The 28,000-nt window shown below is 45.1% G+C and overlaps 1 protein-coding gene across 8 annotated transcripts in view; it reads right to left on the minus strand.

The window, feature by feature from the left end:
• The window catches only part of LOC115173782 (thyroid hormone receptor beta), a 133,433-nt gene that overhangs the window by 62,775 nt on the left and 42,658 nt on the right, over window positions 1–28,000 (minus strand). For 6 of the 8 annotated variants that reach the window (XM_029732168.1, XM_029732167.1, XM_029732175.1 and 3 more), the window contains exon 2: window positions 9,426–9,520. The exons of the other annotated variants lie outside the window; for them this stretch is intronic. The gene's annotated coding sequence lies outside the window, so the exon portion shown is untranslated. The remainder of the gene's footprint in view (window positions 1–9,425; window positions 9,521–28,000) is intronic. 8 annotated transcript variants of the gene reach the window in all.

Consider the following 28,000-nt stretch of genomic DNA (forward strand, 5'->3'; position numbering starts at 1 on the left):
TGAATAAGTGGTCTATACGTGAATAAGTAGTCTATACGTGAATAAGTAGTCTATACGTGAATAAGTAGTCTATACGTGAATAAGTGGTCTATACGTGAATAAGTAGTCTATACGTGAATAAGTAGTCTATACGTGAATAAGTTGTCTATACGTGAATAAGTAGTCTATACGTGAATAAGTTGTCTATACGTGAGAAGGTATTATTAACTGGTGAGAAAAAATAATACTCCCTAGCTGTGTTTTTACTAATTAAAATGGCTGCTCCTCTAGTTGGAATTATATGATTGAACAATCCAGCCTCCTTTTAAACGAGAGTTGTCGAAAGTGCGGAGATGTGTCTCCTGAAGAAAGGTGATTTACATGAGAAAGATCCATTTTACGTTTCACTGGGTGATTTAAAGATGTAACATTCCAGGTAGCAGAAGTGAGCAAGCAACCAGCTGCCCCTCTCATGATATTAGGCCTAGCCATATAAAGTCAGGTGGGAAAAGGATAGATGCCAGATTACATTAACAACTGATCGATTAAACATTTGTACAAAAATAGCAAATAAATAACCCAAAAGCTGAAGAATAAAAAACATAAACAAGCAATACTCTGAAGTCTGGTATGAAAAAGAAAACCCAATATGGTCATAGAACAAGCTAACCGCTAATCCCCATGTCACGGATCCCTCCGGAACCTTCATTACGCACACCTGTCCCCTATTCCCACTGATTAGTACTTGTATAAGTGAGTACATGTGCTGTGTGTTTTTGGCTTTCGTGCCCTTATGGATTGCCCAGATGATTATGGGTCTCGTCCCGTGTGATAATCATTGTGCGTTAGTGTTATTTGAGGTGCTGCTCGCTCTTTTGTTTTGGGTTTCTACCCTGTGTTTTTGTTACGTGTTTGTTTGGTCTTCGTCCCCTGCCTTTACACGACACACCATAATTTTGGCTTAATAAAAAACCCTATTATGCATTCCTGCGCCTGTCTCCCGAATCATTCATGCCAACGTGACACCCCACGCAAAGATAGCCAAAGATATTAAAATGTTTAAACAAAGTTGGGATCCTTAATGTTAACAAAAATCCCTAACTGACAGTGCAGTTATCACAAAACATATTATTTTCTGTGTTATAGACGAAAGGCTATAAAGGCCTGAGAAAGTTGTGTAATTAAAAAACCCCAGAGAGGAACCAGAGAGGAACCAGAGAGGAAAAGGCGAACGTTAGGCTACTGTGGTGAATTTGCAAGGCATTCAAGACAAGACATTGCAGGATGCAGATCACCAAAACATATGAGCATGATTCTGCCTACCCCTCCTCTCTCTCCCTTGCTCTGGCCTTCCACCCCTCCTCTCTGTCCCTCACGCTGGCCTGCCACCACTCCTCTCTGTACCTCGCGCTGGCCTTCCACCCCTCGCAGCCTGCCTGCAGACCACTCTCTTCTAAAAAAGTACTTTAAAGTTTATTAAATACTGGGACCTAACAAGACATTTTGTAGAAATAAAACATCTAGTTATCATACAAAACTGCTGATCAGTGCTGTTTTCCATTTATTTTACTTATTTATTCATTTAGAAATGTGTGCAGCAGGATAAAATCTCTGGAGATTGACTGAAGGTTTTGAAATGTTCTGGATAGGCTACGAATATATCTATCTAAAAATAAACATTGCCTGTATCTCAGTAACTAAAGCACAGTGCTGAGAGAGAGAGAGACAGAGAGAGAGTCCCCTAAGCAAGCTGGTCCTGGGGCTCTGTTCACAAACCCAAACAGACCCCACAGAGCCCCAGGACAGCAACACAATTAGACCCAACCAAATCATGAGAAAACAAAAAGATAATTACTTGACATTGGAAAGAATTAACAAAAAAACTGAGCAAACTAGAATGCTATTTGGCCCTAAACAGAGAGTACACAGTGGCAGAATACCTGACCACTGTGACTGACCCAAAGTTAAGGAAAGCTTTGACTAAGTACAGACTCAGTGAGCATAGCCTTGCTATTGCGAAAGGCAGCCGAAGGCAGACCTGGCTCTCAAGAGAAGACAGGCTATGTGCACAGTGTCCACAAAATGAGGTGGAAACTGAGCTGCACTTCCTAACCTCCTGCCAAATGTATGACCATATTAGAGACACATATTTCCCTCAGATTACACAGATCCACAAAGAATTTGAAAACAAACCCGATTTTGATTAACTCCCATATCTACTGGGTGAAATACCACTGTGTGCCATCACAGCTGCAAGATTTGTGACCTGTTGCCACAAGAAAATATCAACCAGTGAAGAACAATCACCATTGTAAATACAACCCATATTTATGCTTATTTATTTTCCCTTTTGTACTTTAACCATTTGTACATTGTTACCACACTGTATATATACATGATATAACATTTGTAATGTCTTGTAACGGGGTGCGTACTGGCGGCAGAGAAGTCAGGCGCAGGAGAGTGAAAACTGATTTACAACGGTGTCGTTTAATAAACATAAAAACCACCGTAAACAGAACAATCAATGAATGGGTCAAACAAAACCCGGTATCCATCAGCATAACGTACATAAGCACTACAAGAAACAATTCCGGACAAGGACATGAGGGGGAACAGAGGGTTAAATACACAACATGTAATTGATGGAATTGAAACCAGGTGTAAAGGAAGATGAGACAAAACCAATGGAAAATGCAAGGTGGATCGGCGATGGCTAGAAGGCCGGTAACGTCGACCGCCGAACGCTGCCCGAACTAGGAGATGGACCGACTTCGGCGGAAGTCGTGACATGTCTTTATTCTTTTGGAACTTCTGTAAGTGTAATGTTTGCTGTTTTTATAGTTTTTTTCACTTTTGTATATCATCTAATTCACTTACTTTAGCAATGTTAACATATGTTTCCCATGACAATAAAGCCCTTAAATTGAATTGAGTGTGAGAGACATGGTCCATTTAAAATGCATTACATTTTTGTGATTTGGCCGCAGCGGACACTCTTACCAGAACAACTTACAAAAGAAGTGCTGAATAACTACCCACAAATGGTAAAAAAAATGTAATCTTTGGCAAACCAAGTAATCTGTACAAATTAATACTTTGTGCATTTTTATGTATGTAAAAGCTTTTGCCAATATGAAATGGGTCTGGGACTGAGGTGGGAACAGTTAGCTGAATCAGAAGTAATTGTGCCCTAGGTGGATGTTAGCTGTAGTAAATTTAGTGAGTCAAGGCTTATTATACTTCAAAGCACCAGCGAGAGAGAAAGAGTTGGCTACAAAAAATGGCACCAAAGTAGCTAGGCCTATAGTTATGTCACGTCCTGAATATAGAAAGCTGTTATTTTCTATGGTAGAGTAGGTCAGGGCGTGACAGGGGGGTATTCTAGTTTAGTTTTTCTATGTTGTTATGTTCTAGTTTTGTATTTCTATGTTGGGTTTTGTTTGGGATGATCTCCAATTAGAGGCAGCTGGTCATCGTTGTCTCTAATTGGAGATCATACTTAAGTAGGTGTTTTTCCCACCTGGGTTTGTGGGAGATTGTTTTTGAGTTAGTATATGTTTCACCTCTGCGTCACGGTTTGTTGTTTCACAGTTTAATAATAAAATATGTGGAACGATAATCCCGCTGCACTTTGGTCCGCTTCATCCTACGACAACCGTGACAGAATCTCCCACCACCAAAGGACCAAGCAGCGTGGAATGGACCAGTGGACTTGGGAGGAGATACCGGACGGGAAAGGACCCTGGAGGCAGGCTGGGGAGTATTGACGTCCTGAAGAGGAGATTGAGGCAGCGAAAGCGGAGCAGCGATATTACGAGGCACTATACCAACCACGAGGCAAGTGCGAGAGGCAGCCCCAAAAATCTTTTGGGGGGGACACACGGGGAGATTAGCAGAGTCAGGGTGGAGACCTGAGCCAACTCCCCGTGCTTACCGTGGGGAGCAAGTGACAAAGCAAGCACCGTGTTATGCGGTGATGCGCACTGTGTCGCCAGTGCGCATTCACAGCCCAGTGCGATCTGTGCCCGCGCCCCGCATTTGTCGAGCTAGGTTGAGTATTCAGCCAGGAAGGGTTGAGCCAGCTCAGCGCTCCTGGTCTCCAGTTCGCCTTCTCGGTCCAGGATATCCTGCGCCGGCTCTGCGCACTGTGTCGCCAGTGGGTATTCACAGCCCAGTGCGTCCTGTGCCGGCGCCCCGCGTTTGCCGGGCGAAAGTAAGCATCCAGCCAGGACGGGTTGTGCCAGCTCTACACTCGAGACCTCCAGTGCGCCTCCACGGTCCAGTATATCCTGTGCCTGCCCCACGCATCAGGCCTCCAGTGCACATTCCCAGTCCGGAGCCTCCGGCGGCGGCGTCCCGCAGTCCGGAGCCTCTGGTGATGATCCACGGTCCAGAACCTCTGGTGATGATCCACAGTCCGGGTCCTTTGGCAACGATCCAGGGTCCGGTGACACAAAAGCAGAGGGATCAGCGGGCGGAGCGGGGGTTACGCCCCGAACCGGAGCCGCCTCCTCTGCTGGAGGATCCGCGGGATGAGAAGATTCTCACTTAAGTAGGTGTTTATATTCTGAATGGAGATGTTGTTGTTTGAACTTAAGTAGGTGTTTTTCCCACCTGGGTTTGTGGGAGATTGTTTTTGAGTTAGTGTATGTTTCACCTGTGCGTCACGGTTTGTTGTTTTTGTTCTTTAGTTTATTTGTATGTATTGCATAGTTTCACAGTTTAATAATAAAATATGTGGAACGATAATCACGCTGCACTTTGGTCCGCTTCATCCTACGACAACCGTGACAAGTTATCTTAGGTTTGTGGCGTCTGTCTTCGGAGTCATTATTTAGTCAATAGTGCAAAATGTCATTATGCATCATGAAATGAATGAAATAAACATACCAACTGGTGGCTGTACTCTCAGTGCCTTCAGAACAGCCTGTTGTACCCCTATCTAAGATGGCCTTTTGATAGCAGACTTGGAGCTTAGTCACACAAAACATTTCACAACGAGCAGAAGTCTTGTTTTGTTCTGATAGTTCATTTTCCAAGCTCGGGTTTAATAGTGTTATTTAATACGGCCTCGATCATCATCACGGCAACGTAGACATACTATAATAAAGGCACACAAACACACACACAAACAAACACAAAGGCCACCAGATGTTGTTTTCATAAAAAATAATTTGGCTGATAAAAGAATCTGAGCCACTTTTTGTTTAGTAGCCTTATCATATTACATTAAGATGAACCTAAACCACTAGGGGAAAACACTGTGTGTGTGTGTGTGTGTGTGTGTGTGTGTGTGTGTGCGTGTCACCAAAACACTACAATCGCCTCATGCAGTGTACAGAGAGAAACCCTGCTGTGTGTTCTGAAAGAGCACAACTTGAAAGTTCCAGTTGTGGTTAACAGAATTACAGCAGACTGCCAATCATAGAGATAGTATTTATCTCTAGGGAAATCTAAGTGAATTAAATAGTAATATAGTGGTAATTCTTGAGATCATTCATGTTTAATAATATGACCAACTCCTCTCAGGTATACCTAAATAACTCTGAAAATAATCAGGTTCTTGAAGTTGGAGACGCCCTTTCTAGACTCCCTAGACTAGACCTGTGTCTGTAACGGCCCTATGGGCCCTGGTCAAAAGTAGTGCACTACAGGTAACAGGGTGCTATTTGGTGAGTAGCCCAGGTCTAATGTTCTCTAGGTAGTAGTCTAGGGGTCTAATGTTCTCTAGGTAGTAGTCTAGGGGTCTAATGTTCTCTAGGTAGTAGTCTAGGGGTCTAATGTTCTCTAGGTAGTAGTCTAGGGGTCTAATGTTCTCTAGGTAGTAGTCCAGGTCTAATGTTCTCTAGGTAGTAGTCCAGGTTTAATGTTCTCTAGGTAGTAGTCCAGGGGTCTAATGTTCTCTAGGTAGTAGTCCAGGGGTCTAATGTTCTCTAGGTAGTAGTCTAGGGGTCTAATGTTCTCTAGGTAGTAGTCTAGGGGTCTAATGTTCTCTAGGTAGTAGTCTAGGGGTCTAATGTTCTCTAGGTAGTAGTCTAGGGGTCTAATGTTCTCTAGGTAGTAGTCCAGGTCTAATGTTCTCTAGGTAGTAGTCCAGGTTTAATGTTCTCTAGGTAGTAGTCCAGGGGTCTAATGTTCTCTAGGTAGTAGTCCAGGGGTCTAATGTTCTCTAGGTAGTAGTCTAGGGGTCTAATGTTCTCTAGGTAGTAGTCTAGGGGTCTAATGTTCTCTAGGTAGTAGTCTAGGGGTCTAATGTTCTCTAGGTAGTAGTCTAGGGGTCTAATGTTCTCTAGGTAGTAGTCTAGGGGTCTAATGTTCTCTAGGTAGTAGTCTAGGGGTCTAATGTTCTCTAGGTAGTAGTCCAGGTCTAATGTTCTCTAGGTAGTAGTCCAGGGGTCTAATGTTCTCTAGGTAGTAGTCTAGGGGTCTAATGTTCTCTAGGTAGTAGTCTAGGGGTCTAATGTTCTCTAGGTAGTAGTCCAGGGGTCTAATGTTCTCTAGGTAGTAGTCCAGGGGTCTAATGTTCTCTAGGTAGTAGTCCAGGGGTCTAATGCTCTCTAGGTAGTAGACCAGGGGTCTAATGTTCTCTAGGTAGTAGTCCAGGGGTCTAATGTTCTCTAGGTAGTAGTCCAGGGGTCTAATGTTCTCTAGGTAGTAGTCCAGGTCTAATGTTCTCTAGGTAGTAGTCCAGGGGTCTAATGTTCTCTAGGTAGTAGTCCAGAGGTCTAATGTTCTCTAGGTAGTAGTCCAGGTCTAATGTTCTCTAGGTAGTAGTCCAGGTCTAACGTTCTCTAGGTAGTAGTCCAGGTCTAACGTTCTCTAGGTAGCAGTCCAGGGGTCTAATGTTCTCTAGGTAGCAGTCCAGGTCTAATGTTCTCTAGGTAGTAGTCCAGGTCTAATGTTCTCTAGGTAGTAGTCCAGGGGTCTAATGTTCTCTAGGTAGTAGTCCATCCAGGGGTCTAATGTTCTCTAGGTAGTAGTCCATCCAGGGGTCTAATGTTCTCTAGGTAGTAGTCCATCCAGGGGTCTAATGTTCTCTAGGTAGTAGTCCATCCAGGGGTCTAATGTTCTCTAGGTAGTAGTCCATCCAGGGGTCTAATGTTCTCTAGGTAGTAGTCCATCCAGGGGTCTAATGTTCTCTAGGTAGTAGTCCAGGGGTCTAATGTTCTCTAGGTAGTAGTCCAGGGGTCTAATGTTCTCTAGGTAGTAGTCCAGGGGTCTAATGTTCTCTAGGTAGTAGTCCAGGTCTAATGTTCTCTAGGTAGTAGTCCAGGGGTCTAATGTTCTCTAGGTAGTAGTCCAGGGGTCTAATGTTCTCTAGGTAGTAGTCCAGGGGTCTAATGTTCTCTAGGTAGTAGTCCAGGGGTCTAATGTTCTCTAGGGAGTAGTCCAGGGGTCTAATGTTCTCTAGGTAGTAGTCCAGGTCTAATGTTCTCTATGTACTAATCCAGGGGTCTAATGTTCTCTATGTACTAGTCCAGGGGTCTAATGTTCTCTAGGTACTAGTCCAGGGGTCTAATGTTCTCTAGGTAGTAGTCCAGGGGTCTAATGTTCTCTAGGTAGTAGTCCAGGGGTCTAATGTTCTCTAGGTAGTAGTCCAGGGGTCTAATGTTCTCTAGGGAGTAGTCCAGGGGTCTAATGTTCTCTAGGTAGTAGTCCAGGTCTAATGTTCTCTAGGTAGTAGTCCAGGGGTCTAATGTTCTCTAGGTAGCAGTCCAGGGGTCTAATGTTCTCTAGGTAGTAGTCCAGGGGTCTAATGTTCTCTAGGTTCTAGTCCAGGGGTCTAATGTTCTCTAGGTAGTAGTCCAGGGGTCTAATGTTCTCTAGGTAGTAGTCCAGGGGTCTAATGTTCTCTAGGTAGTAGTCCAGGTCTAATGTTCTCTAGGTAGTAGTCCAGGGGTCTAATGTTCTCTAGGTAGTAGTCCAGGGGTCTAATGTTCTCTAGGTAGTAGTCCAGGGGTCTAATGTTCTCTAGGTAGTAGTCCAGGGGTCTAATGTTCTCTAGGTAGTAGTCCAGGTCTAATGTTCTCTAGGTAGTAGTCCAGGGGTCTAATGTTCTCTAGGTAGTAGTCCAGGGGTCTAATGTTCTCTAGGGAGTAGTCCAGGTCTAATGTTCTCTAGGGAGTAGTCCAGGTCTAATGTTCTCTAGGTAGTAGTCCAGGTATGAATAAGGAAGTTGGCTGGGCAGGTGTCATCTTTCAGAGACTGAGGAGAACTGCCTGACCCAGCCACCCAGCCAGTGTGTGTGTGTGTGTGTGTGTGTGTGTGTGTGTGTGTGTGTTAACCCAGCACACCAGGGGGTGTATTCTACTCAGTGAGATGAATAGTTCAAACTTCAAAACGTACATTGCAGATAGAAATGTACGTAGAAATGTAATGACTAGAGCTGGCATGGTTCCGGTTCCCTATTCTACATACATGTTTGTTGAAGACATTTCTATCTGAGCGTTCTGTAATGTTTTCCCTATCCTGAACAGGCCCCATATGGTTCTTAGAAAGCATAGACCAGATACTAATTTAGGCACACACACCAGAGGAGGCTGGTGGGATGAGCTATAGGAGGACGGGCTCATTGTAATGGCTGGAATGGAATAAAAGGAACTGTATCAAACACATGGAAACCACATTTGACTCTGTTCCATTTATTCTGTAATTGGGGGATCTGAATCTCGATTGGCTTACTCCTTTGTCTGATCGTCTTAAATCAGCATGTATTGATCTGAACTTAGTCCAACTGATTTCTGAGCCCACTCGTTTCAATGTAAACAACTCTGATTGATCTCATACTTAGAAATAACCCTCATAAATACTCAACTAGTGGTGTATTTGCTATGGACCTCAGTGATCACTGTCCCATAGTCTGTCAGAAACACAAAGTTGCCTAAAACTAAACCACACCTTATCACTAAGAAACACTTTAAACACTTCCATGAGCAAGGGTTCTGACATGACCTTCACCATTCTAACATGCTCTTGAACCATTTTCTAGTATGTTTATCTCTGTATCTGATAAACATGCTCCTATGAAGAGATGAAGAATGAAAGATAGAGCCAACCCACGGTCCACACCTGAACATGCCGAGTTCATTCAGCAAAAGAACAGACCTTGGTCTGAAGCCAGACACACTGGTAGCTCTACTGACTGGCTCACCTTCAGACACTTAGCCCTTTCTATGGAAGCAGTACATTTGATTCTAAGTCATTAGTTCCATTTCTGACCATGTGTGTGTGCTGTTTATCTGAGGCCGGGGAAAGGGGCTGAGGTGAAGCTGACGGCTGTGGTCTCCTCTTTCCTCTCTGTATTGGCAGAGCTGAGGAGACCCTGGCATGCTGTGAGGCGCTCTGTGTGTGTGTGTGTGTGTGTGTGTGTGTGTGTGTGTGTGTGTGAGGTGTTGGACGCTGGCTAGCTGTCTGAGCATTGTGCAACAAAAGGCCATTCTTACCAGAGGGAGGTAGGGAGAGAGGGATAGAGAGAGGGAGGGAGCCGAGGAGTCTCCAGGCCGGGTTGAGGAGCTGCCGAGCTCCGCCAGACAGAGCCCTGGAAGAACAAGAAAACCAGAGGAGAAATATCAGATTCTATTATACACACTGGTGCCTGGGCTCATCAAGACTATATGTCTCTTAATCATAACAGTGTTTACATTCAAATACGTACAAAGAGGGAGATGTTTGTGGTGCTATAATTCAAAACAATGTCCATGGATAGGCCTAATCCTCCACAAGGGATTAAAGCACATGCATAAACAAATACATGTACTACCAAGCAAATAGTTTTAGAACATTTTTCAAAAACAATACATTAGGGACAGCGGGGATGGAAAGGCTTTGGAAAGATCTCCATTTAAGGGAGGAAAGCATTGGCCGTTTTCATTGAACTCTACACTATCACACACAAAAATACACACAGTCTAATGAATTGGGCCGCTGCAAGTACTGACCCTTTAAATGTTCTACTGTTTGAGTACTGGCACCTTTTTTCATTCCACTTCAAGCACTGGCTAACAGTAACACGTATGAAGGCCCTGCAACTACGAGGCTTTAAAAGACTATATGAAGACATATGTGCAGTGACATGCTGGATGTGTGGACTAGGAGGGAGGAGCCAGGTGCGGAAGCAGAGGGTTGAAGCTCTCAGACATGCTTTACAACATCATTAACCTCTGGTGTTCAACATATATAATCAGAAATACTTCTGCAGAAAGAAAAGGAGGAGGGGAGCAGACTAAAGGTCTTCATGGAACCACCTGTACCTGAATACCCCGAAACCCGATTTGGGACCCCAGCGTGTTCTAAATAATGTCACGGTAGGGGTTGGATCTGGTATATTGTCACAGGACCTCAGGTATGTGTAATATTAACTGACTTGTCCGGGAGGACCCGTACAGATCCTAATGTGACTGCTACAGTAGAAAGAGAGAAATTGTATAATTTATGCTGCTACTCTGTGCTTTTCACGAGAGTGGAGCGTGTAGTTTGTTGATGACCAATCATAAGTCATCAAAGCGGCAATAAGCTACAGTCATAGAGTCTCTGTGTGGCAAAAGTTAGGAGATATCTAATCAATGGAAGATGGAATTAAAATGATGGAATAACATTTAAAGGAGAAGGATAGACTACAGCAACCAAGAGCCAACAGGTAGGCTGCTACTTAATATTCTGAATGGAGTTGTTGTTGTTTGTAACTGTGTAGGATGAGAAAGCGCATGCAGCCTCAATTAGCCTAGCTAGCTAGCTTTTCCCGGTTTGATGCAGTCAAGACAGGTACTTTGTAATCATATTGGATGATAAATAACCTAGCTATGTCAGCTATTAGTCTACTATAGCGTGAGTCAGCATGGTTGGTTGCTGTCTCTCATCTCTCCCTCCCTCCTCCCCATGTCACTCACAGTAGCCTAAACACACAGCACAACCCCTGCTAGAGTGTCCGGTTAAAAAAGTAGCTGAAAAATGTAGTTTTCTGCTGCTTCCCTCACTCAGATCGGACCGTGTCTGGATCCGACCAGGCCTATACAGAATGGGTCTAGTTGTCTTCTGGTCCGTTTAGAACGGGTCTCTATGTTTGAAAGTGATTATTTATGCATATTAGTTCCGGATGGTCCATTTCGGAATGGGTCCAACATTTTGGACTTGTGAAGTCCTCTAGATCAGATCCCACAACAACCTCTTCCCTTCTTCACTAGGGCCTGTCTGCCTCTCCCTCACTCTCTCTCCCACTATCCCTCCTTCCCTCACCTTCCCCTCTCTTTCTCTCTCTCCTCTCTCTCTCTCTCTTATGACTCAGTATTTCTCTGCGAGTCATGTCTGATCTAGGGCTGGGCGATATGGCCTAAAAATCATATCTCAATTTTTTCAAACTTCTGGAAGATTCACAATATATATATATATATATATATATATATATATATAGAGAGAGAGATTTTCATAATGTTTTCTCTTTGTTGTACAATTAAAGGTCAAATACACTGCATTTCAAACAGTCAGTAATCATCAAATCAAACCAAATGTTATTAGTCACACGCACCAAAAACAACAGGTGTAGACCTTACAGTGAAATGCTTACTTACAAGCCCTTAACCAACAATGCAGTTTAAAAAAATACGGATAAGAATAAGAAATAAAAGTAACAAGTAATTAAAGAGCAGCAGTAAATAACAATCGCAAGACTATATACAGGGGGGTACCAGTACAGAGTCTATGTAGAGATGTGTCTGTTACTTGAACTCTGTGAAGCATTTATTTGGGCTGCAATTTCTGAGGCTGGTAACTAATGAACTTATCCTCTGCAGCAGAGGTAACTCTGGGTCTTCCTTTCCTGTGGCGGTCCTCATGAGAGCCAGTTTCATCATAGCGCTTGATGGTTTTTGCAACTGCACTTGAAAGTTTCAAAGTTGTTGAAATGTTCCAGATTGACTGACCTTCATGTCTTAAAGTGATGATGGACTGACCTTTATCTTTGCTTATTTGAGCTGTACTTGCCATAATATGGACTTGGTATTTTACCAAATAGGGCTATCTTCTGTATACCACCCTACCTTGTCACAACACAACTGATTGACTCAAACACATTAAGAAGGAAATAAATTCCACTATTTAACAAGGCACACCTGTTAATTGAAATGCATTCCAAGTGACTACCTCATGAAGCAGGTTGAGAGAATGCCAAGAGTGTGCAAAGCTGCCATCAAGGCAAAGGGTGGCTACTTTGAAGAATCTGAAATATAAAATATATTGATTTAACACTTTGTTGGTTGCTAGATGATTCCATATGTGTTATTTCATAGTTTTGATGTCATCACTATTATTCTACAATGTAGAAAATAGTACAAATGTTAAAAAAGCCTGGAATGAGTAGGCGTGTCCAAACGTTTGACTGGTACTATATATCGCCCAGCCCTAGTCTGATCCAATCTGGCTCTTAAAGTGGGCGAGGCCGTTACTGAGAAATTGAGATTGGTAGAAAGCGTTTAAATGAAACACTCCATGCTGCTATAAAACGGACATGCTCAGTGTCGGTCGGCCGGCACAGATCCAGGTTGTGTTTGAAGTTGTGCCAAAGGAAAACACAATACAATAAGGCTTCCTAGTTCATTTGGCAGCTCAAAGGAACCAGACAAACAACAACACAAACTGTAGGAAGCAGGCCAATGAAGTGCATAGGAACGAACACGAGGAAAGGAAACTAGGCTACTTGTTTATTTGTTTTCTTGACTCCATTAGTTCAGTGCCAGAAGGACTGGGTTAGCCATTCCTCTTCTAGTGACAGTGATCCCTTGTATAACATCTCTCTCTCTCTCTCTAATAGTATAAGTAAATGCACACCTTTCAATAAAGATTTTCATTGAACTGCCATTCCCTTTTGGGGTAGCTCATAATAGTAAATAGGCTAATGCTAATATTTAATGAAGTACGGTTTACATACATGTTATAGTTTAACAGTCTGAAACAGATCATTTCATCCTTGTTGATGTGTGTATGTGTGCGTGTGTGTGTGTGTGTGTGTGTGAGAGAGAGAGAGGGGTGAGTGACAGATCTGCCCAATGCACTCTGATCAACTTTATCATTTCCCTGTGTTTCCATGGTGATTGAGTTATATTTGAAAGGGTTACTCAATGATTCAGAGGAGCTTGGCATTCATCTGTTATTTTCCTACATCTGATGCACAGCACTTAAAAACCCTCCAGGCTTTAAAGTTGTTCATCAAGCAATACATGGAACGTATTACAATATCAATATTATATCCATTTCAGTCTAAAATGATTCTGTAACGCTACAAATAATCTTGACATGACATGAGAGATTTAAATGATTCATTTTAGCTTCTAAATGTCATGTCACATCCAAGTTATTCCATAAGAACTGAATATACTAATGTAGTTTAAGACTATGAATACACACCGAAATCTGCACAACAAATATTGAATGTTTCCTTCAAAGACCGACATGTACAGTTGAAGTGGGAAGTTTACATACACTTAGGTTGGAGTCATTAAAACTCGTTTTTCAACCACTCCACACATTTCTTGTTAACAAACTATAGTTTTGGCAAGTCGGTTAGGACATCTACTTTGTGCATGACACAAGTCATTTTTCCAACAATTGTTTACAGACAGAATATTTCACTTATAATTCACTGTATCACAATTCCAGTGGGTCAGAAGTTTACATACACTAACTTGACTGTGCCTTTAAACAGCTTGGAAAAATCCAGAAAATGATGTCATGGCTTTAGAAACTTCTCATAGGCTAATTGACATCATTTGAGTCAACGGGAGGTGTACTTGTAGATGTATTTCAAGGCCTACCTTCAAACTCAGTGCCTCTTTGCTTGACATCATGGGGAAATCAAAAGAAATCAGCCACGTCCTCCAAATAAAAATGGTAGACCTCCACAAGTCTGGTTCATCCTTGGGAGCAATTTCCAAATGCCTGAAGGTACCATGTTCATCTGTACAAACAATAGTACGCAAGTATAAACACCATGGGACCACGCAGCCATCATACTGCTCAGGAAGGAGACGTATTCTGTCTCCTAGAGATGAACATACTTTGGTGTGAAAAGTGAAAATCAATCCCAGAACAACAGCAAAGGACCTTGTTAAGATGCTGGAGGAAAAGGGTACAAAAGTATCTATATCCACAGTAAAACGAGTCCTACATCGACATAACCTGAAAGGCCGCTCAGCAAGGAAGAAGCCACTGCTCCAAAACCGCCATAAAAAAGCCTGACTATGGTTTACAACTGCACATGGGGACAAAGATCGTACTTTTTGGAGAAATGTCCTCTGGTCTGATGAAACAAAAATTGAACTGTTTGGCCATAATGACCATCATTATGTTTGGAGGAAAAAGGGGGAGGCTTGCAAGCCGAAGAACACCATCCCAACCGTGAAGCACGGGGGTGGCAGCATCATGTTGTGGGGGTGCTTTGCTCCAGGAGGGACTGGTGCACCTCACAAAATAGATGGCATCATGAGGGAGGAAAATTATGTGGATATATTGAAGCAACACCTTAAGACATCAGTCAGGAAGTTCAAGCTTGGTCGCAAATGGGTCTTCCAAATGGACAATGACCCCAAGCATAAATCCAAAGTTGTGGCACAATGGCATTGGAGTGGCCATCACAAAGCCCTGACCTCAATCCCATAGAAAATATGTGGGCAGAACTGAAAAAACGTGTGCATGTGTGTGCATGTAGGCCTACAAACCTGACTCAGTTACACCAGCTCTGTCGGGAGGAATGGGCCAAAATTCACACAACTTATTGTGGGAAGCTTGTGGAAGGCTACCCGAAACGTTTGACCCAAGTTAAACAATTTAAAGGCAATGCTACCAAATACTAATTGAGTGTATGTAAACTTCTGACCCACTGGGAATGTGATGAAAAAAATAAAAGCTGAAATGAATAATTCTCTCTACTCTTATTCTGACATTTCACATTCTTAAAATAAAGTGGTGATCCTAAAACAGGGAACTATTACTAGGATTAAATGTCAGGAATTGTGAAAAACTGAGTTTAAATGTATTTGGGTAAGGTGTATGTAAACTTCCAACTCAACTATAGGTGTTGTTGTTAGGTATTATTACTGCTCTGTTGCAGCTAGAAACACAAGCATTTTGTTACACCTGCATTAACATCTGCTTATCTGTGTACACAACCAATAACATTTGATTTGATGTATTTCCAGTTAGGATTCAACCCCATACTACTCAAAATCTAAAAGAGTTTTCTACTTTACATTCCTCTGCATATAATCTCTGGTTAGAAGGCCATCTAATAAAGGTGTTATTTCCTCTGAAGATTGAAGCCCAGCTTGTCATGCAGTCTACTATACAATGAATGACTGAAAGTAGAACTCCTAGAAAGATTACAGACGGAGTATCCTAAAAATATGCTGCAGTGCTGCAACTGACCTAAAACACCCCGCTACCTGGTGAAATTAGTTGACAATACCTTACATGACAATTCAATCATTATGACCATGTGGAGGCTGCTACAACAGACAGACAGACAGACAGACAGACAGGTCATCATGACAACGTGGAGGCTGCTACAACAGACAGATAGACAGACAGACAGACAGACAGGTCATCATGACAACGTGGAGGCTGCTACAACAGACAGATAGACAGACAGACAGACAGGTCATCATGACAACGTGGAGGCTGCTACAACAGACAGATAGACAGACAGACAGGTCATCATGACAACGTGGAGGCTGCTACAACAGACAGATAGACAGACAGACAGACAGGTCATCATGACAACGTGGAGGCTGCTACAACAGACAGACAGGTCATCATGACAATGTGGAGGCTGCTACAACAGACAGATAGACAGGTCATTATGACCATGTGGAGGCTGCTACAACAGACAGATAGACAGACAGACAGGTCATCATGACAACGTGGAGGCTGCTACAACAGACAGACAGACAGGTCATCATGACAATGTGGAGGCTGCTACAACAGACAGATAGACAGACAGACAGACAGACAGACAGACAGGTCATCATGACAACGTGGAGGCTGCTACAACAGACAGATAGACAGACAGACAGACAGACAGGTCATCATGACAACGTGGAGGCTGCTACAACAGACAGACAGACAGGTCATCATGACAATGTGGAGGCTGCTACAACAGACAGACAGACAGGTCATCATGGAGGCTGCTACAACAGACAGATAGACAGGTCATCATGACAATGTGGAGGCTGCTACAACAGACAGACAGACAGGTCATCATGACAATGTGGAGGCTGCTACAACAGACAGACAGACAGGTCATCATGACAACGTGGAGGCTGCTACAGAGGGCAGACAGACAGGTCACGTGGAGGCTGCTACAGAGGGCAGACAGACAGGTTACGTGAAGGCTGCTACAGAGGGCAGACAGACAGGTCACGTGGAGGCTGCTACAGAGGGCAGACAGACAGGTCACGTGGAGGCTGCTACAGAGGGCAGACAGACAGGTCACGTGGAGGCTGCTACAGAGGGCAGACAGACAGGTCACGTGGAGGCTGCTACAGAGGGCAGACAGACAGGTCACGTGGAGGCTGCTACAGAGGGCAGATAGACAGGTTTCCTAGAAGGACAGTGTGTTTCTGGGAACCAGATAAATTCCAGTACACACAGCAATCTTGATTTAGGAAGTCCCCAGTTCAAACCCCAGATGTGATTTGTTTTTGTTATTTCCAAATGATCCTCTGGCCCCCCTTGCCCGGGCTCCTGCCTCATTACTCCTGTGTCCCATTACTGTGGTGATTATGTGGCTAATTCTGTTTGATGTGCCCCAAAATGGCTGCCAGTAATGTAGCAGGAAGACTATGTCAAGGAAGGGATAGTCAGTCATTAGCAGAGAAAAACCTCTTCTTCACCAGAAGTATAGATCTACAGTATATGGGTGTTACAAATTGGTACAGGATTTGAAATCATCATAGTGTGTAGCACTAAGCTCCTGATCTGACCTCCAGAGAGAGAGAGAGATACAGAGATAGAGGGAGAACCAGTCATATGGAGAACGCACAACATTGTGACACTAGACAAAATAAACAGCGCAGAATCGTTTAAAATGCATGAACCCCTTTGGCTCCCCAAGCCCCGCCCTCTCATTCCCTCTCTCACTATTTCTCCATCTCACTCCCCGTCCATCTCTCCCTCATCCCCCCTTTCACTACTGTGCCAGTCTGAGTGCAGGTCAGATGAGGACTGTGTGCAGCACGCTCCCAGACACAGTTCTCCACTCTGCTTTGTAACACTCTGTTTTCATCCACATGCACACAATTACACGGACAGAATGATAGAGAAAATATGTAGTTTGGGTGAACAGGGGAGAGGAGAGGAGGGAGGGAGGGAGGGAGGAGGAGGGGAGAGGAGAGGAGGGAGGGAGGGAGGAGGGGAGAGGAGAGAGGGAGGAGGAGGGGAGAGGAGAGGAGGGAGGAGAGGAGGGTGGAGAGGGGAGATGAGGGAGGAGGAGGGGAGAGGAGGGAGGAGGAGGGAGGGAGGAGAGGGGAGATGAGAGGAGGGAGGAGAGGGGAGATGAGGGAGGAGGAGGGGAGAGGGGAGATGAGGGAGGAGGAGGGGAGAGGAGGGGAGAGGAAGGAGGGAGGAGAGGGGAGATGAGGGAGGAGGAGGGGAGAGGAGGGAGGAGGAGGGAGGGAGGAGAGGGGAGATGAGAGGAGGGAGGAGAGGGGAGATGAGGGAGGAGGAGGGGAGAGGGGAGATGAGGGAGGAGGGGAGAGGAGGGGAGAGGAGGGAGGGAGGAGAGGGGAGATGAGAGGAGGGAGGAGAGGGGAGATGAGGGAGGAGGGGGGAGATGAGGGAGGAGGGGGGAGATGAGAGGAGGGAGGAGAGGGGAGATGAGGGAGGAAGAGGGGAGAGGAGGGGAGATGAGGGAGGAAGAGGGGAGAGGAGGGGAGATGAGGGAGGAGGAGGAGGGGAGAGGAGGGGAGAGGAGGGAGGGAGGAGAGGGGAGAGGAGGGGAGAGGAGGGAGGGAGGAGAGGGGAGATGAGAGGGGAGATGAGAAGGGAGAGGAGAGGGGAGATGAGGGAGGAGGAGGGGAGGGCGGTGGGAGTGGGGTAGTTTGGTCTGAGAGCAGCACATATACAGACAGCATCACAACGTCTGGCTTCCTCTGTCCTCTCTCTATCCCCTCCGGCCTCCCTACCTCCTCCCCCTCATCTCATCAAAACCATGCGCCCGCTCTGACAGAGCACCCAAATCACCGAAGTGCATGCTGGGTAAAGGCGAGGACAACTCAGGACAAACGCAGGGACTTTAAGGATACTGCGGTAAGCTGTTTGGCAAAAAAAAGAAAAAGATAGAAACGATGGAGAACGAAGGGAGGGTAGTAGGAGGAGGGGGGTGTACAGTAGAATCATAGACTAGAGAAATTAAAAATGCCTGTGTCAGCGAGTCTTGTATGCCATCCCGTTCATTTGTCTGACGCAAGTTTGTGACAATGCGTATTGTTCCAATTTTAGCCATCGCATCAAGTTTTATCTCATCATCTTTCTTGGTAAGTCTCTAAGAGCTGTGAGTCTTTCTGGGTAAGTCTCTGAGAGCTGTGAGTCTTTCTGGGTAAGTCTCTGAGAGCTGTGAGTCTTTCTGGGTAAGTCTCTGAGAGCTGTGAGTCTTTCTGGGTAAGTCTCTGAGAGCTGTGAGTCTTTCTGGGTAAGTCTCTGAGAACTGTGAGTCTTTCTGGGTAAGTCTCTGAGAACTGTGAGTCTTTCTGGGTAAGTCTCTGAGAGCTATGAGTCTTTCTGGGTAAGTCTCAGAGCTGTGAGTCTTTCTGGGTAAGTCTCTGAGAGCTGTGAGTCTTTCTGGGTAAGTCTCTGAGAGCTGTGAGTCTTTCTGGGTAAGTCTCTGAGAGCTGTGAGTCTTTCTGGGTAAGTCTCTGAGAGCTGTGAGTCTTTCTGGGTAAGTCTCTGAGAGCTGTGAGTCTTTCTGGGTAAGTCTCTGAGAGCTGTGAGTCTTTCTGGGTAAGTCTCTGAGAGCTGTGAGTCTTTCTGGGTAAGTCTCTGAGAGCTGTGAGTCTTTCTGGGTAAGTCTCTGAGAACTGTGAGTCTTTCTGGATAAGTCTCTGAGAGCTGTGAGTCTTTCTGGGTAAGTCTCTGAGAGCTGTGAGTCTTTCTGGGTAAGTCTCTGAGAGCTGTGAGTCTTTCTGGGTAAGTCTCTGAGAGCTGTGAGTCTTTCTGGGTAAGTCTCTGAGAGCTGTGAGTCTTTCTGGGTAAGTCTCTGAGAGCTGTGAGTCTTTCTGGGTAAGTCTCTGAGAACTGTGAGTCTTTCTGGGTAAGTCTCTGAGAGCTGTGAGTCTTTCTGGGTAAGTCTCTGAGAACTGTGAGTCTTTCTGGGTAAGTCTCTAAGAACTTTCCACACCTGGATTGTGCAACATTTGCACATTATTATTATTTGTATTCTTCAAGCTCTGTCAAGTTGGCTGTTGATCTTTGCTAGAGAGCCATTTGCAAGTCTTGCCATAGATTTCTAAAATCGTGGCACAAGACAGCTAAAATCATTCAGGCAGTGCGGGCCTTAACCCACAAAGAGATGACCTGGGAACACACTAGTGCTGAATGAATCAGAGGGAGGGCCGAATGAAGAGGGACGGCCGAATGAATCAGAGGGGTGGCCGGATGAATCAGAGGGTGGGCCGGATGAATCAGAGGGAGGGCCGGATGAATCAGAGGGAGGGCCGGATGAATCAGAGGGGTGGCCGAATGAATCAGAGGGAGGGCCGGATGAATCAGAGGGAGGGCCGGATGAATCAGAGGGAGGGCCGGATGAATCAGAGGGGTGGCCGAATGAATCAGAGGGGTGGCCGAATGAATCAGAGGGAGGGCCGGATAAATCAGAGGGAGGGCCGAATGAATCAGAGGGAGGGCCGGATAAATCAGAGGGAGGGCCGGATAAATCAGAGGGAGGGCCGAATGAATCAGAGGGAGGGCCGAATGAATCAGAGGGAGGGCCGAATGAATCAGAGGGAGGGCCGAATGAATCAGAGGGAGGGCCGAATGCATTATATGTAACGTCTGCTTCCAGCTCACACTGACAAACACGTAGATCCCCTGAACGCAGCTCACTCTCCAGATCCCCATCATCTGAATTCTGATCACCTGTTCACACACCTGTATGTCATGATCACACACTATTTAGTTCAGTTCTTTGCACCCCATCATTGTGAGGTATTGTCTGTCCTCCCGTGTATGATAGTTTTGGCCTGCCTCACTAACGACGCCTTTTGCCTATTCCCTGCCTGTACTTTAGCCTATTGGATTTCCTGTTATCAACCTATTGCCTGATCTCCCAGACTACGTTACTAGCTGTTTCCCTGCCTGTACTGTTGCCTTTTTGGACCCCTGTGTATGACCTTCTGCCTGCCCCTGGACCCAGCTACCTGTCTCCTCCTGTGTATGACCTTCTGCCTGCCCCTGGACCCAGCTACCTGCCTCCTCCTATGTATGACCTTCTGCCTGCCCCTGGACCCAGCTACCTGCCTCCTCCTGTGTATGACCTTCTGCCTGCCCCTGGACCCAGCTACCTGCCTCCTCCTGTGTATGACCTTCTGCCTGCCCCTGGACCCAGCTACCTGCCTCCTCCTGTGTATGACCTTCTGCCTGCCCCTGGACCCAGCTACCTGCCTCCTCCTATGTATGACCTTCTGCCTGCCCCTGGACCCAGCTACCTGCCTCCTCCTGTGTATGACCTTCTGCCTGCCCCTGGAACCAGCTACCTGTCTCCTCCTGTGTATGAACTTCTGCCTGCCCCTGGACCCAGCTACCTGCCTCCTCCTGTGTATGAACATCTGCCTGCCCCTGGAACCAGCTACCTGCCTCCTCCTGTGTATGACCTTCTGCCTGCCCCTGGACCCAGCTACCTGTCTCCTCCTGTGTATGACCTTCTGCCTGCCCCTGGACCCAGCTACCTGTCTCCTCCTGTGTATGACCTTCTGCCTGCCCCTGGACCCAGCTACCTGCCTCCTCCTGTGTATGACCTTCTGCCTGCCCCTGGACCCAGCTACCTGTCTCCTCCTGTGTATGACCTTCTGCCTGCCCCTGGACCCAGCTACCTGCCTCCGCCTGTGTATGACCTTCTGCCTGCCCCTGGACCCAGCTACCTGCCTCCTCCTGTGTATGACCTTCTGCCTGCCCCTGGAACCAGCTACCTGCCTCCTCCTGTGTATGACCTTCTGCCTGCCCCTGGAACCAGCTACCTGTCTCCTCCTGTGGTCCTTTACAGTAAACACCTGCTGCGCCCTGCGCTTGAAACCAGCTCTCTGTCTCCCATCGTGTTCATTACATTATAAAGGTTGTGAGTGTGTCCCAAATGGCACCCTTTTCACTATAGTGCAGATGGCTCTAGTCATAAGTCATGCACTATATAGGTAATAGTGTTGGCCATTTGGGACACGGTCAGAGGTGAATGCGTTATAAAAGAGATCACATGATTGTTTTCACTGAGCTAAACAGGTTCCTAACTGGCTTGTTGACCGTACGCCTCCATATTAACTTCAACATGCAAATAAAATAAAGGGTGACGTCCCTAGAAGAAATACATTCTCATGTTGACAGAAAGCTTTTCTTCAGTTATAAAGGCTTCTGATCAAGGGTTGTATCAAACTCCAATCTACAGAACGTTCCTGGGGATCCCATAACACACGGAGGGACTGAGCTGCTTTGGGGAAACAACCGCTAGATCACAGATGGGAGAAGGATGGAATGACGTAGGACTCTAGAGGCCACAGCATAACCAAAGAGAGAGGGAGAGATGTTGAGTGTAGAAATATAGGGGGAGTGCAGAGTGAAAGAGAGAGAAAGGGGTGGAGAGAGAGCTGAATAGCCAGTTATAAACGGATAAAAGCGTGCTTCATCAGTAAACAAACACAGAGAGAGACTGTGGAGTCTGAAGACACGGCGGCCTACAACAAAACAAAACAGACAGAGAGAGAGGAACAAAGTAAAGGGCCTATAGAACTTGACCTTGCTCTAAGGCAGACAGTGCTTCTCAAATGGCACCCTATTCTGATTTAGTGCGCTACTTTTGACCAGGACCTATTACACTCAGCAACGCTACAAGAGATGGAGATGCACTCTGTTACTAACGAAAGAGGGTCCATATGGTTGGGGAGGCTCAATCAAGAGCAGGTTACGGATTTGCAAGAAAAATACTATTTGAACCCAGGGTTTCTGTAGAGTGCAGTACACTCCAGTGTTTGACAACAAACGCTCGTACTACATCACGTGTGATCTAAAATATGTACGGCCATATTAAAAGGTCAGGGATTGGGCCACATCTGCTAACCACAGCCTGCTGTATGAGCGAGCACATGACCTGAGGCAATATAGAGACAAAAGACATAAGAACCGTAGATGGGAAGCATGTTTAACTAATGGGTCTGACCCTATGAACCTATAGCCTTTATAAAAAAACAATCAGGGCTTATACTAAATCTTCGTCCCACAGGCCTATTCTGTTCTATATAAATAATAAACGTTCACAAAGGATAGACCCTGGCCTGAGGCAACATACAGAATATATGCACTGGGACAGAGAAAGCCCCTATTCTCATTGATGGGGCTGTAGTGGAGCAGGTTGAGAGCTTCAAGTTCCTTAGCGCCCACATCACCAACAAATTAACATGGTCCAAGCACATCAAGACAGTCGTGAAGAGGGAACGACAAAACCTATTTCCCCTCAGGAGACTGAAAAGATTTGGCATGGGTCCTCAGCTCCTCAAAAGGTTCTACAGCTGCACCATCGAGAGCATCCTGACGGGTTGCATCATTGCTTGTTATGGCAACTGCTCGGCCTCCGACCGTAAGGCACTACAGAGGGTAGTCCGTACGGCCCAGTACATCACTGGGGCCAAGCATCCTGCCTTCCAGGACCTCTATACCAGGCGGTGTCAGAGGAAGGCCTCAAAGACTCCAGGCACCCTAGTCATAGACTGTTCTCACGGCACACGGAACTGGAGCGCCAAGTCTAGGTCCAAGAGGCTTCTAAACAGCTTCTACCCCCAAGCCATAAGACTCCTGAACATCTAATCAAATGGCTACCCAGACTACTTGCATTGCCCACCCCTCCCCCTCTTTTACACCGCTGCTACTCTCTGTAGTGACTATCTATGCATAGATAGTCACTTTAATAACTCTACCTACATGTACATATCACCTCAATTACCTCGACACTGGTGCCCCCGCACATTGACTCTGCATATAGCCTCCACATTGACTCTGCATATAGCCTCCACATTGACTCTGCATATAGCCTCCACATTGACTCTGCATATAGCCTCCACATTGACTCTGCATATAGCCTCCACATTGACTCTGCATATAGCCTCCACATTGACTCTGCATATAGCCTCCACATTGACTCTGTATATAGCCTCCACATTGACTCTGCATATAGCCTCCACATTGACTCTGCATATAGCCTCCACATTGACTCTGCATATAGCCTCCACATTGACTCTGTATATAGCCTCCACATTGACTCTGCATATAGCCTCCACATTGACTCTGCATATAGCCTCCACATTGACTCTGCATATAGCCTCCACATTGACTCTGTATATAGCCTCCACATTGACTCTGCATATAGCCTCCACATTGACTCTGCATATAGCCTCCACATTGACTCTGCATATAGCCTCCACATTGACTCTGCATATAGCCTCCACATTGACTCTGCATACTGCCTCCACATTGACTCTGCATATAGCCTCCACATTGACTCTGTATATAGCCTCCACATTGACTCTGCATATAGCCTCCACATTGACTCTGCATATAGCCTCCACATTGACTCTGTATATAGCCCCGCTATTGTTATTTTACTGCTGCTCTTTAATTATTTGTTATCCGTATCTCTTACTTTTTTAAGGTATTTTTTTAAACTGCATTGTTGGTTAAGGGCTTGTAAGTTAGCATTTCACTGTAAGGTACCTGTTGTATTCGGCGCATGTGACTAATAACATTTTACTTGATTCTGAATAGGAACCATGCTTAGCTTCCTTTAAAGACTTTTCTTTTTTACCTTTTCAGTGTAAACTTGAATGACTAAAATCAGATATAAAGCATGTAGAAAAGACAATGGACCTATATATATATTTCATATATATTTTTAGATATATATTTTTTTTATAAAATCACCTTTGAGAACTAACAATCATCAAATTATAAATGTTTTGTGTATTTCAATTGGAGGCTCAACTTACTGTTGAGAGCTAGAATAACAGAATACACAAGTTGTAATTTCGAAATTTGGTTAAAATGTATTTAGCAGTTTTTTGGTTTTTAGTCACTGTCAGTCACTCAATTAGCCTTTATCAGCCAAAAAAATTGGTAAGTTATCTAAATTTACCGACCGTGGGGCCCCCATTGATTTTGTTAGTCACTCTCACTCAGATATCATATTAAAAACAGCAAACATTTCTCTCCACCCTATGGCAATATTTGTAGAATTGCAAGAAATTTGTCATAAAATTGCAAAATCTTCTATCTGCCCGATGGCTACATGGGTGGGGGGCAACACAATTTCACCTAGGGCCCCCAAAAGGCTAGGGTCTGACTGCATGTGTGGGTATGGATGTGGGTACGCTGATCTGTGAGCCACTGTCACCCTCATGATGATTTTAGAATTTTAGTGGCCCCCACACCCATCAAATATGTAGAATTTCAGGAAATTAGCTTTAAAACGGCACATTTTCTCTCAGCCCCATGGCAAGATGTAAAGAATTGTAGGACATTTCATTTGAAACTACACATTTGTATCTCAGCCTGATGGCAAAATGTGAAGAATTGCAGGAAATGAGCTTTAAACTGCGGCCAACAGGAGGGCCTCTAAAATGTTTGGTTCGTGACTGCACCATTGGCCACACCCACCACCTAAGCCCCTATTTGATCCAGAAAAAAACGTGCAATGGAAAGGCTAACCGTACAGCTGAGGTCAGCTATTGGACCACATCTGTCAACAACAGCATGCTGCTGTATGAACATGGACATGACCCTGATGCTTAGCTCTGGGTCTGACACTATATGGCTTTTACAAGACCTTTCTAGTGGGTTTATACTAAGCCCTAGTCATACAGACAACCTATTCTGGATACTATAAAATATACTGTATAAAAATAAATATATACAGTATATAGCGTCTATGAACATATGGCATTTAAAAGACCTAGCTTATGCGAAACCTTAGTCAGACCTATTCTGGATACTATAAATCTTCACAATTGTTGTACGTGGGTAAATAGAGGGATATAAATGTATACACTTCTTATGGGCCAGCTCTCTAACTACAGGTTTAACTGGTGCAAGACCAAACACATACATCCCAATAGAGATATAGGTGTTGTTATTTGTAACCATCTACCAATAGGTACCCTACTTTGCGAGGCAAATCTCCCACATAGACCAAACGTGAAGGTTTGACAAGTCAATCCAACACCCATCACGTCATGATTCTTTTTCTCCCACAATGCCTCCTGCTCTAGCTACTTGACAGTTGGAATTTGGTTGAGTTAGAGTCAGATGTGTTCGTTTGCTGGACTGAGTACTTTGAGTTCAGTTCTTTGAAAACACACATCCACACACACACACACACACACACACTTTGAGATCTCGAACGACACAACAGCTCTCTCGCTCTCTCTTTCAGCTTGAGATGTCGGGTTCAAACCAAAAACAGCATCCAGCACAGTTTTTACAGGCATTATTTTGGACAAACGGACTGAAATAAAAAAGGGAAAATAAGAGGGAGAAAATGAGGCCCACAAAATACTATGACTGCTTCTCAAATGGCATCCTATTCCCTTTATAGTGCACTACTTTTGACCAGGGCATGTAGAGAATAGGGAGCCATTTGGGACACACACCCCTGAAAACCAAAATAGAAAATATTAATGTTAAAAGCAGCATTGCGCTGGGCTGAGCTCTAACTTGTTTTTGGAAAGCTTCCCCTCTCTCTTTCTTCTCTCTTGGTCTCTCACTCTATCCTTCTCCCTCTCACCCTCGGTCTCTCCCCATGATTTAAATTAAACAGAAATACAGCCCAGGCTGTCTCTCACACACACACACCTACCAATCTCTCCCTCTTTCATTCGCTCACTACTTCCTTCCCTCCCTCCCTCTTTCTCTATTCTTCCCTGTATCTCCTCCTCTCCCTTTTTCTCTCGTTCTGTGCTTGAAGGCAGCACAACTGCCAAGCAGCACATCACATGTTTTTTGGGTGGCGCCAATATGTTTTTTTCCATGTATCGTATCCAAATTCTAGCCCTTTTTCCTCCCACTGCTTTTGTTTTTGAGACAACCCTTGGCATCTGCAGACAACAGAGAGACAAAAAGAAGAAACGATGTTGCAAGCTCTGTGAGCTAAACAAGTCTAAATCAGAGTGTGTTCCTGACAACTGTGTTTAACAACACCAAAACCAACCATAGACTAACAGTGTGAAGCTGGCGCTGTAGCCGACCCACCCCGGAGTGTGGACCTCTGACAAACTAAACCCAACAAAACCTCTGAAAGGGAAACAGGCCGTGAAGTTATCACTACTCTGTGGTGAGGCAGACCTGGGTTTCAAATAGAATATGTACTTTCAAAATGTTTTATCTAGCACAGCATTGAGCTTGCCTGGCACCAATGGAAGAGTCCTAAAAGTGCAAACCCTGTCCATCTGGCATGCACACTAAATAAGCTTAATCAAACACTTCAAAGTATACAGCTGAAATATTAAGGAGAAACACCTGGGCTGTGATCAAGAGAGAAGTTGACATTGTTGTTTTTATACCTCAATCTTATCTGCAAATTACAAACAATGCTTCTAATCTCTGATATCCTGTAAGTGGTTCAAATCATTTCTGATCCCCACTATCCACAGCAGCCTCAAAGCAACATCATCTCTCACAGTATGCCCAGATCTACGAGTTCATTCTGACCAGGAACAACTCTGGGCCCAGCTTGCTTATAAGTAAGGCCTAGTTGTAGGCTATTACTATGGCTTAGAGCCCTAGACCCTAAAGTTTATCCTGTTTAGGTCATGTGGTCAGAAAAACTCCTGGTCCTACCCATAAGGCATTATTATAACGCCTGGAATATCATTACAAGGTCTGGGGTAGGCCTACGTCTTACATAAGTTCTGAGGTGTCCTCTCTGCCAGGGAACAGACAGTAGTCAGTGCAGGCCTGTAGGCCCAACGAGATTCTTCCCTCCCTTCCTCCCCTCTTCCTCCCCTCTCCTCTCAATCAGCTGTCTTCTCCTGGGAAAGATCCTGCTGCTTTGTGAATAGTATTTTGGAGATGATGGCAGGGAGGGCTATCATAACTACAATGTCAGAGCGTGTACTGACATGAACCGCATCTCATGGTAGGGCGGGGTAGACAGTAAGTCAAGACCACAGCCAGCTAGTCCTTTACAGATCCTCTTCAATTAGGCATTTATTACTGTGCAGATCTTTGTCATTACTAGTTATTCACCTTCTATCAAGTTGATGTGTATGTGTGTGTGGGAGGATTGGTCGGGGGTTAGGGGAAAAGTTTCTAATCATGGCTCATGGTTGTCCTAGCGCCTATGGCATGTCCTCGCTCTCCCTCTCTCTCTCTGCCAGGTCATGTGCCTTCACCTTCAAGGAATGTGGTGGTGGCAGCGCCGCCCTCAGCTGGCAGGCAGTACAGTGCAGAGCAACACAGTGTGGCAGCAGCCCCTCCCCCAGCAGGCGCTACGGTGGTGTGACCTGTTAGTTCAGTTATGTAACCGTTGGCTGTCCATCTCTCCCAGCCTGCCACATGGTCCCTGTGTGTGTGCGTGCGTGCGCGTGCATGCCCTCCTCTCCCGTCTGCCCTGCTGCCAACACGCACAGTAGGTTTCATCACCCCTTTTTCAGAGGGCCCTCTGGACATTTATAAAAAAAGTAACCTTTATTTTAAATAGGCAAATCAGTAGAGAACAAATTCTTATTTACAATGAGAGCCAACACCAGCCAAACCTGGACGACGCTGTGCCAATTGTGCACCACCCTATGGG

Source organism: Salmo trutta, chromosome 34, assembly GCF_901001165.1.
Source record: "Salmo trutta chromosome 34, fSalTru1.1, whole genome shotgun sequence".
NCBI lineage: Eukaryota > Metazoa > Chordata > Actinopteri > Salmoniformes > Salmonidae > Salmo > Salmo trutta.